Here is an 8,932-nt window from a genome sequence, read left to right on the forward strand (position 1 = left end):
TTTTTTGGGGATTTTTGGGGGATTTTTTGGCTTTTTTTGGGATTTTTTGGGGGATTTTTTGGGATTTTTTAGGGATTTTTTGTGTTTTAATTAATTTTTTTAAAGGATTTTTTGGGGATTTTTTGGGATTTTTTAGGGATTTTTTTGTGTTTTTTAAAATTTTTTTAAAGGATTTTTTGGGGGGATTTTTAATTTTTTAAAGGATTTTTTGGGGATTTTTGGGGGATTTTTTGGGCTTTTTTTGGGATTTTTTGGGGGATTTTTGGGGATTTTTTAGGGATTTTTTTGTGTTTTATTTAATTTCTTTAAAGGATTTTTTGGGGATTTTTTGGGGCATTTTTGGGGATGTTTTAGGGATTTTTTTGGTGTTTTATTTAATATTCTTAAAGGATTTTTTTGGGATTTTTTGAGGGATTTTTGGGGATTTTTTAGGGATTTTTTTAAATTTTATTTTTTTAAAGGATTTTTTGGGGGATTTTTGGGGATTTTTTAGGGATTTTTTTGTTTTTTAAAATTTTTTTAAAGGATTTTTTTGGGGATTTTTTAGGGATTTTTTTGTGTTTTATTTAATATTTTTAAAGGATTTTTTTGGTTTTTTTTTTTAATTTTTTTAAAAGACTTTTGGGGGATTTTTTGGGGGATTTTTGGGGATTTTTTAGGTTTATTTTTTTAATTTTTTTAAAGGATTTTTTGGTGGAATTTTTAAAATTTTTTCCGGGATTTTTGACACGACTCCCCCCCATTTTTACCCCTTTTTTCCCCATTTCTCCCCCATTTTTTACCCGATTTTCACCATTTTTTCACCGATTTTCCCCATTTTTTCCCCATTTTTCCCCATTTCCCCCCTCCCAGTATAAACCAGTACAAACCATTTTGTATGGCATCCCCAAGCGGCCAAAAAACCCCAAACCCACCCAAATTTTCCCCAAAATAAACGAGTCTGGATTCTTTTTTCGCGCGTTTTTTATTTTTGGGGGTCGCCCCCTCCCCCCCTCAGCCCAGCGCGTCCTTCCAGGGCCTTTTCGGGGGTTCTGAGGGCGCCATTTTGGGGGGGCTCAGGGGGTTTTGAGCGAAAGTTTGGCGGAGAGGACCTGGAAAAACAAAATAATTGGAATTTTCGGAGAATTTTTTGGAGGGAATTTTTGGGGTTTTTGGAGGGGTTTTGGGTCACCTTTGGCGAGGCTGAGGTGGTTCCGGAGGCGCCACTGGCGCTGCTCGGCCTCGTGCGTGGCCTGGGCCTGGCGCCACTCTGCGGACAGGGAACCCCAAAAAATCAAACTTGGGGTCCCCAAAAACGGGTTAAGGACCCCAAAAATGGGTTCGGGACATCAAAAACCGGGTTTGGGGTGCGAAAAAATGGGTTTGGGGGAGGTTTAAATTCAATCTCCTTCTTTTTTTCCCCAAAATTTAAATTTTTGGTTACCAAAAATCCCTTTTTTTTTTTCCTAAAATCCCCAATTTTTTTCCCCAAAATCCCCTATTTTTTTTCAAAATCCCCTATTTTTTTTCAAAATCCCGTATTTTTTCCCCCAAAATCCTACATTTTTTATCCCAAAAATCTTAATTTTTTTTTCTCAAAAATCCCCAATTTTTTTCCCAAAAAATCCCCAAAAAATTTTTGCCTAAAAACCACAATTTTTTTTAAATCCCATATGTTTTCCCTAAAATCACAAATTTTCTATCCCAAAACTCCTCAATTTTTTTCCCCAAAAATCCCCATTATTTTTGCCCAAAATCCCCAAATTTTTTTTCAAAAATCCCGTATTTTTTCCCCAAAATCCCAAATTTTCTATCCTAAATATCCGCTTTTTTTTCTTCAAAATTCCCCAACTTTTTGCCCAAAATCCCCAAATTTTTTTTCAAAATCCTGTATTTTTTCCCCAAAATCCCAAATTTTCTATCGCAAAAAACTTAAGTTTTTTTCCTCAAAAATCCCCATTATTTTTCCCCAAAATCCCCTATTTTTTTTTAAATGCCATATTTTTTCCCCAAAATCCTATATTTTTTATCCCAAAAATCTTAATTTTTTTTCCTGAAAAATCCCCATTATTTTTGCCAAAAAACCACAATTTAATTTCAAATCCCATATTTTTTCCCTAAAATCACAGATTTTCTATCCCAAAAATCCTCAATTTTTTTCCCCAAAGTTCCCCATTATTTTTGCCCAAAATCCTGTATTTTTTCCCCAAAATCCCAAATTTTCTATCCCAAAAATCTTAATTTTTTTCCTCAAAAATCCCCATTATTTTTGCCCAAAAACCCGTATTTTTTCCCCAAAATCCCAAATTTTCTACCCCAAAAATCTTATTTTTTTCCTCAAAAATCCCCATTATTTTTGCCCAAAATCCCCAATTTTTTTTTCAAAATCCTGTATTTTTTCCCCAAAATCCCAAATTTTTTATCCCAAAAAAACTCATTTTTTTTTCTTCAAAAATCCCCAATTTTTTTTCCCCAAAATCCCAAATTTTCTATCGCAAATTTTTTAATTTTTGTCCCTAAAATCCCTAATTTTTTCCCCAAATGCCCCACTATTTTTGCCCAAAATCCCAAATTTTTTTTCAAAATTCTGTATTTTTTCCCCAAAATCCCAAATTTTCTATCCTAAAAATCTTAATTTTTTTTCCTCAAAAATCGCCATCATTTTTGCCCAAAATCCCCTATTTTTTCTTTAATCCCGTATTTTTTCCCCAAAGTCACAAATTTTCTATCCCAAAAATCCTTTTTTTTCCCCAAAAATCCCCAATTTTTTTTCTCAAAAATCCCCAAGATTTTTGCCCAAAATCCCCAAATTTTTTAATTAAAAATCCCCAATTATTTGCCCTAAATCCCCATTTTTCCCCATATTTTCCCCCTATTTTTTTACCTAAAATCTCCATTTTTGCCTTGATTTCTGTGCCCAAAATCCCCAATTTTTCCCCTAAAACCCCCAATTTGTTCGTCCATTTTTAACCCAAAATACCCAAATTTTTTTGCATAAAACCCCTTCTTTCTCAAAAAATTTCATTTTTCTTACCCCAGTTTTTTGGCCAAAATTCCCATTTTCCCCCCATTTTTTGTGCCTGAAATCCCCAATTTTTTTCACCCAAAATCCTCAAATTTTTTGCCCAAAATTCCCAATTTTTTTGCCCAAAATTCCCAATTTCTTTGCCCAAAATTCCCATTTTCCCCCCATTTTTTGTGCCTGAAATCCCCATTTTTTCCCCCAAAATCCTCAATTTTTTTGCCCAAAATTCCCAAATTTTTTTCCCAAAATTCCCAATTTTTTTTGTTTAAAATTCCAAATTTTTTGCCCAAAATTCCCTTTTTTTTTTCCAAAAATTCCCTTTTTTTTTGCCCTAAATTCCCAATTTTTATGGCCAAAATTCCCATTTCCCCCCATTTTTATGCCTGAAATCTCCAGTATTTATTATCCAAAATCCTCAATTCTTTTGCCTAAAATTCCCAATTTTTTTTCCCAAAATTCCCAATTTTTTTGCCCAAAATCCCCATTTTCCCCCCATTTTGTGTGCCTGAAATGCCCTTTTTTTAACCCAAAATCCTCAAATTTTTCGCCCAAAATTCCCATTTTCCCACTATTTTTTGTGCCTGAAATCCCCATTTTATTTCCCCAACATTCTCAATTTCTTTGCCCAAAATTCCCAATTTTTTTTCCCAAAATTCCTTTTTTTTCCCCAAAATCCCCATTTTCCCATTTTTTGTGCCTGAAATCCTCAATTTTTTCACCAAAAATCCTCAATTTTTTTCGCCCAAAATGCTCAATTTTTTTTGTCCAAAATTCCCATTTTCCCCCCATTTTTTGTGCCTGAAATCCCCATTTTTTCCCCCAAAAGCCTCAATTTTTTTTGCCCAAAATTCCCTTTTTTTTTTCCCAAAATTCCCAATTTTTTCCCAAAATTCCCAATTTTATTCACCCAAAATCCTGAATTTTTTTTGCCCAAAGTCCTCAATTTTTATGCCCAAGATTCCCAATTTTTTGCCCAAATTTCCCTTTTTTTTTTCCCAAAATCCTCAATATTTTTTGCCCAAAATTCCCAAATATTTTGTCCAAAATTCCCAATTTTTTTGCCCAAAATTCCCAATTTTTTCCCCAAAATTCCCAATTTTTTTGTTTAAAATTCCCAATTTTCTTGCCCAAAATTCCCAATTTTTTTGCCCAAAATTCCCAATTTTTTTGCCCAAAATCCCCAATTTTTTTCTCAAAATTACCAATTTTTTTTCACCCAAAATTCCCAATTTTTTTTGCCCAAAATTCCCATTTTCCCCCCATTTTTTCACCTTTTTTCAGCTGTTTCAGGATCCCCCCCTTGCTTTGTTTGGCGGCGCCGGTGGGCGTGGCTGGGGGCGTGGCCGGGGGCGTGGCCGGGGGCGGGGCCACGCCCAGTTTGGCGCGGAGGGCGGGGACTCGGAGCAGCCCCGTCTGCAATAGGCTGAAGCTGTTGGACGTCAGCCAATAGGTGAAGATCGCCTGGAAGAAAGAACCAATCAGAAGTCAGAATTCCATAAAAGGGGCGGGGCTACAGTGCAAACCCGGAAGTGGCCAAAAATAGTGAAAATTTTGTGGTATTTTCATTAAATTTCCTAATTTTGTGGTAAAAAATTTCGATTTTTTTAATATAATTCTTAACTTCTAGATAATTGTAAATTTTTTAGATAAAAAAATCCAACATTCTTCACAAAATATTGCAAGTTTTAGGGCAAAATTTGCAAAGTTTTGGGTGAAAATTCCAAAAATAATTTTGGGGAAGTTTTTTAGAATTTTGGTGAAAATTTGGTAATTATAATAATCTAGTATTATAATTTAATTTTTATAAAATATTAGTAATAATTATAATGATAGTAATAATAACAATAATAATAATAATAATAATAACAATAACAATAACAATAATAATAATAATAATAATAATAATAATAATAATAATAATATTCATAATGGTAATAATAACAACAGTAATAGTAATAACAATAATAATAACGATATTATTACAATTTAAAAATAATAATGAATGTAAAAAAATGTAAAAAATTATTATTTTTAATATAAGTAAGTAATAATAATAATATTTATAATAACAATATTTATAACAGTATTAATAATAATATACTATAGTAATAATGCTAGCAATAATAATGGTAACAGAAATAATAATAATAATGATACTAATTTTTGAAGTACGCATAATAATGGTGATAAGAGTAATAATGATATTAAAAATAATAACAACAATAATAATACTAATAGCAATAAAATTGTATTGATAATAATAAAAATTATAATAATAATAATAACACACATTAATAATAATGATAATAACAGTAACAATAATAATAATATTAATAATGAAAAAGATAATTTTAATAATAATGAAAATAATAATAATAAAAATAATAGTAATAATGGCGTGGCTGTGGGAATTGGGGGCGGGACTAAAAAGTAGCAAAAAAAAAGAAGAGGCCACGCCCACCTAAAATAAAGCCACGCCTCCTTTAAGGTCACCACGCCCACTGGCATGAAGCCACGCCCCCTTTAGAGTGGCCACACCCTCTTGAATGAAGCCACACCCCCTTTAAGGTTGCCACGCCTACTTGAATCAAGCCACACCCCCTTTAAAGCGGCCACGCCCACTGAAATAAAGCCACGCCCCCTTTAAAGTGGCCACACCTTCTTGAATGAAGCCACGCCCCCAGTTCAAGTGGCCACACCCCTATTTCAACAAACCACACCCCTTTTTAAAGTGGCCACACCCCCTTTTTGTGACCACACCCCTACTTTAATAGACCCCGCCCCCTTTAAGCCCCGCCCCCAACTCACAGTAGGGAAGTGAACTATGAAGGGCAGGAAGAGAAGGGGGAGGAGCCTCAGGATTTGACGGACAGGCCCCGCCCCCGGCGCCGACACGCCCGTCTCCGCCCCCAGCTGTAATAATAATTATTCAAATTAGCCCCGCCCCTCATTTGCATAACAAATCCCCACCCCATTTATCCTATCTTACCCTTTAAATACCCTAAAATCTTCAAAATTTATCAAAAATTTCAAATATTTTCACAAAAAAATTAGAATTTTATCAGCTAAAATCCATTTTTTTCACCCCAAAATTTTAATTTTTTAATGAAGTTTCTTTTTTTGTTCCCCTAAAATTCCCATTTTTTAAAAATACTGAATTTTGCAAGCAAAACTCATTTTTTCCCCTCAAAAATTCCAATTTTTTTCCCCTCCAAAATTCCAATTTTTCCTCCAAAATTCCAATTTTCCACCCCAAATTCTCATTTTTACCCAAATTTCCATTTTTCACCAGAAACTTGCATTTTTTCTTTCAAAATTTCCATTTTTTTAAACCCATATTTGTATTTTCCACCAAAACTTCAACTTTTTTCCTCAAAAATTCTCATTTTTTAACTCAAAAATCCTAATTTTTCACCTAAAATTCTCATTTTTTTACCTAAAAACCTCAAATTTTTTCCCAAAATCAATTTCCCCTAAAAACACCCCAATTTTTCCCTAAAAAATAAATTATTTTCACCCCCAAAATCCTCATTTTTCGCCCTAAAATCTCCATTTTTTCACGTAAAATCTTCATTTTTTCACCTAAAAACTTCATTTTTTTTTCCCCAAATCCCATTGTTTTGCCCAAAATTTGAATTTTTAAACCCAAACCTCGAGCACGAGCCAGGTGGAGGCGGTGACCAGCACGGGCAGGACAGAAAATTCCATTTTAACCCCAAAAACTCCCATTTTAACCCCAAAAATTCCCTCAAAAAATCCCATTTTAACCCCGAAAATTCCCTCAAAAAAATCCGATTTTAACCCCAAAAAATCCCATTTTAACCCCGAAAATTCCCAAAAAAATCCCCAAAAAATCCCCAAAAATCCCGGGGTAATTTTGGGGTGAATTTGGGGATTTTGGTACCTCGTGGATGCCAGAGTGGGCGTAGGAGTCGCAGTAATAAATCCTTGGAGCTCATGTCCTTGGCCGAGGGTTTGGCGCTGCTTGGGGCAAATGGGGAAAAGGATTGAAATGGCAAAATCCCAGCAAAACCAAACGAAATCCCACAGAAATAAACAAAATCACACCAAAATCCCATTGAAAATGGCGAAAATCCCACTGAAATCCCATTGAAAATGAAAAAATCCCATTGAAATCCCATTGAAAATGACCAAAATCCCATTGAAAATGACAAAAATCCCATTAAAATCCCATTAAAATCCAATTGAAATCCCATTACAAAATGATGAAAATCCCACAAAAATCCCATGAAAATCCCATTAAAAATGACCCAAATCCCATTGAAAATGTCAAAAATCCCATTAAAATGACCCAAATCCCATTAAAATCCCATTAAAATCCCATTAAATCCCATTGAAAATTACTCAAATCCCATTGAAATCCTATTGATAAATGACAAAAATGCCATTAAAATCCCATTAAATCCATTGAAATTCCATTAAAAATGGCGAAAATCCCACTGAAATCCCATAAAAAATTACTAAAATCTTATGAAAATCCCATTAAAAATTACCACAATCCATAGAAATCCCATGAAAATGACAAAAATCCCATTAAAAATGACCAAAATCCATGAAAATCCCATTAAATCCATTGAAATTCCATTAAAAATAACAAAAATGCCATTAAAATCCCATTAAAAATGACCAAAATCCCACTGAAAATGATGAAATGATTGGATTTTGGGGGGAATAATTGGGATTTTAGGGGTCAAAAATGGGATTTTGGGTGTCAAAAATGGGATTTCAGGGGTCAAAAAATGGAATTTTAGGTGTCAAAAATGGGATTTTGGGACCCTAAATCGGAATTTTGGGGGTCAAAAATGGGGTTGGGGATCCAAAAATGGGTCTGGGGTCTTTAAAATGGGGATGGGGACCCCAAAATTGGGGTTGGGCGACCCTAAAATGAAATTTGGGGGAAAAAATGGGATTTTAGGTGTCAAAAATGGGATTTTGGGGTTAAAAATGGGATTTTTAGACCCTAAATTGGAATTTTGGGGGTCAAAAATGGGGATGAGGACCCAAAAATGGGGTGGGGGTCCCTAAAATGGAGTTTTGGGAGGAAAAATGGGAACTTGGGGACCCCAGAAATGGGTCTGGGGTCCTTAAAATTGGGGTTGGGGGATCCTAAAATGGAGTTTGGGGGGTCAAAAATGGGATTTTGGGATCCTAAATTGGATTTTAGGGGTCCCTGAAATGGGTCTGGGGTCTTTGAAATGGGGAGAGGGTCCCCAAAATGGGGTCTTGGGGTTAAAAAATGGGATTTTGGGGGTTAAAAATGGGATTTTGGGGGTCAAAAATGGGATTTTGGGACCCCAAATTGGATTTTAGGGGTTAAAAATGGGGTTGGGGTCCCTGAAATGGGTCTGGGGTCCGGAAATTGGGGCTGGGAGGGGCTTTGGGGGGTCCTGACCCCAATTTTGGGGGTCCCTGACCCGAAATTTTGGGTCTTCAAGGATTTTGGGGGTCCCAAACCCCAAATTTGGGGGGGTCCAGCAGCTCCTAATCACGACCCACCCCCCAATATTGCGACAGGCCCCGCCCCTTTCACCCCCCCTCAAATTTTGGGATTTTTTTTGGGGGGGGGGGTCCCGGATCTTCCACGTGGACCCCAAAAAATCCCCTAAAACCCCAAAAATTTCTCCTAAAACCCCAAAAATTTCTCCTAAAACCCCAAAAATTTCTCCTAAAACCCCAAATCAATTCCCCAGACCCAAAAAAAATCCTTCCAGGACCTTTAAAAATCGCCCCCAGACTCAATTAAACCCTTCCCAAATGCATGAGGGACCCCCAAACCCAAAAGTTCCCCCCCAAAAATTCTCCCTTCAGCCCTAAAAAAGCCCCCCCAGACCCAATTAAACCCCCAGACTCATTAAAGCCCCCCCAGACCCAATTAAAACCCCCAGACTCATTAAAGGCCCCCCAGAC

At 35.6% G+C, this 8,932-nt stretch overlaps 1 long non-coding RNA gene across 2 annotated transcripts; it reads right to left on the minus strand.

Moving 5' to 3' along the window:
• Positions 1 to 931: 931 nt before the first annotated feature.
• On the minus strand, positions 932 to 6,707 carry LOC141727288 (uncharacterized). 2 transcript variants are annotated; one of them, XR_012578322.1, is made up of 4 exons: positions 6,656 to 6,707; positions 5,813 to 5,917; positions 4,276 to 4,465; positions 932 to 1,249 (listed from the first exon to the last, which is right to left on the minus strand). It is a non-coding gene; the product is annotated as an uncharacterized LOC141727288 (long non-coding RNA). The 2 variants fall into 2 exon arrangements; XR_012578323.1 differs by having other exon boundaries at positions 1,145 to 1,278.
• Positions 6,708 to 8,932: the final 2,225 nt, after the last annotated feature.

Source organism: Zonotrichia albicollis (genome assembly GCF_047830755.1).
Source record: "Zonotrichia albicollis isolate bZonAlb1 chromosome 6 unlocalized genomic scaffold, bZonAlb1.hap1 SUPER_6_unloc_1, whole genome shotgun sequence".
NCBI lineage: Eukaryota > Metazoa > Chordata > Aves > Passeriformes > Passerellidae > Zonotrichia > Zonotrichia albicollis.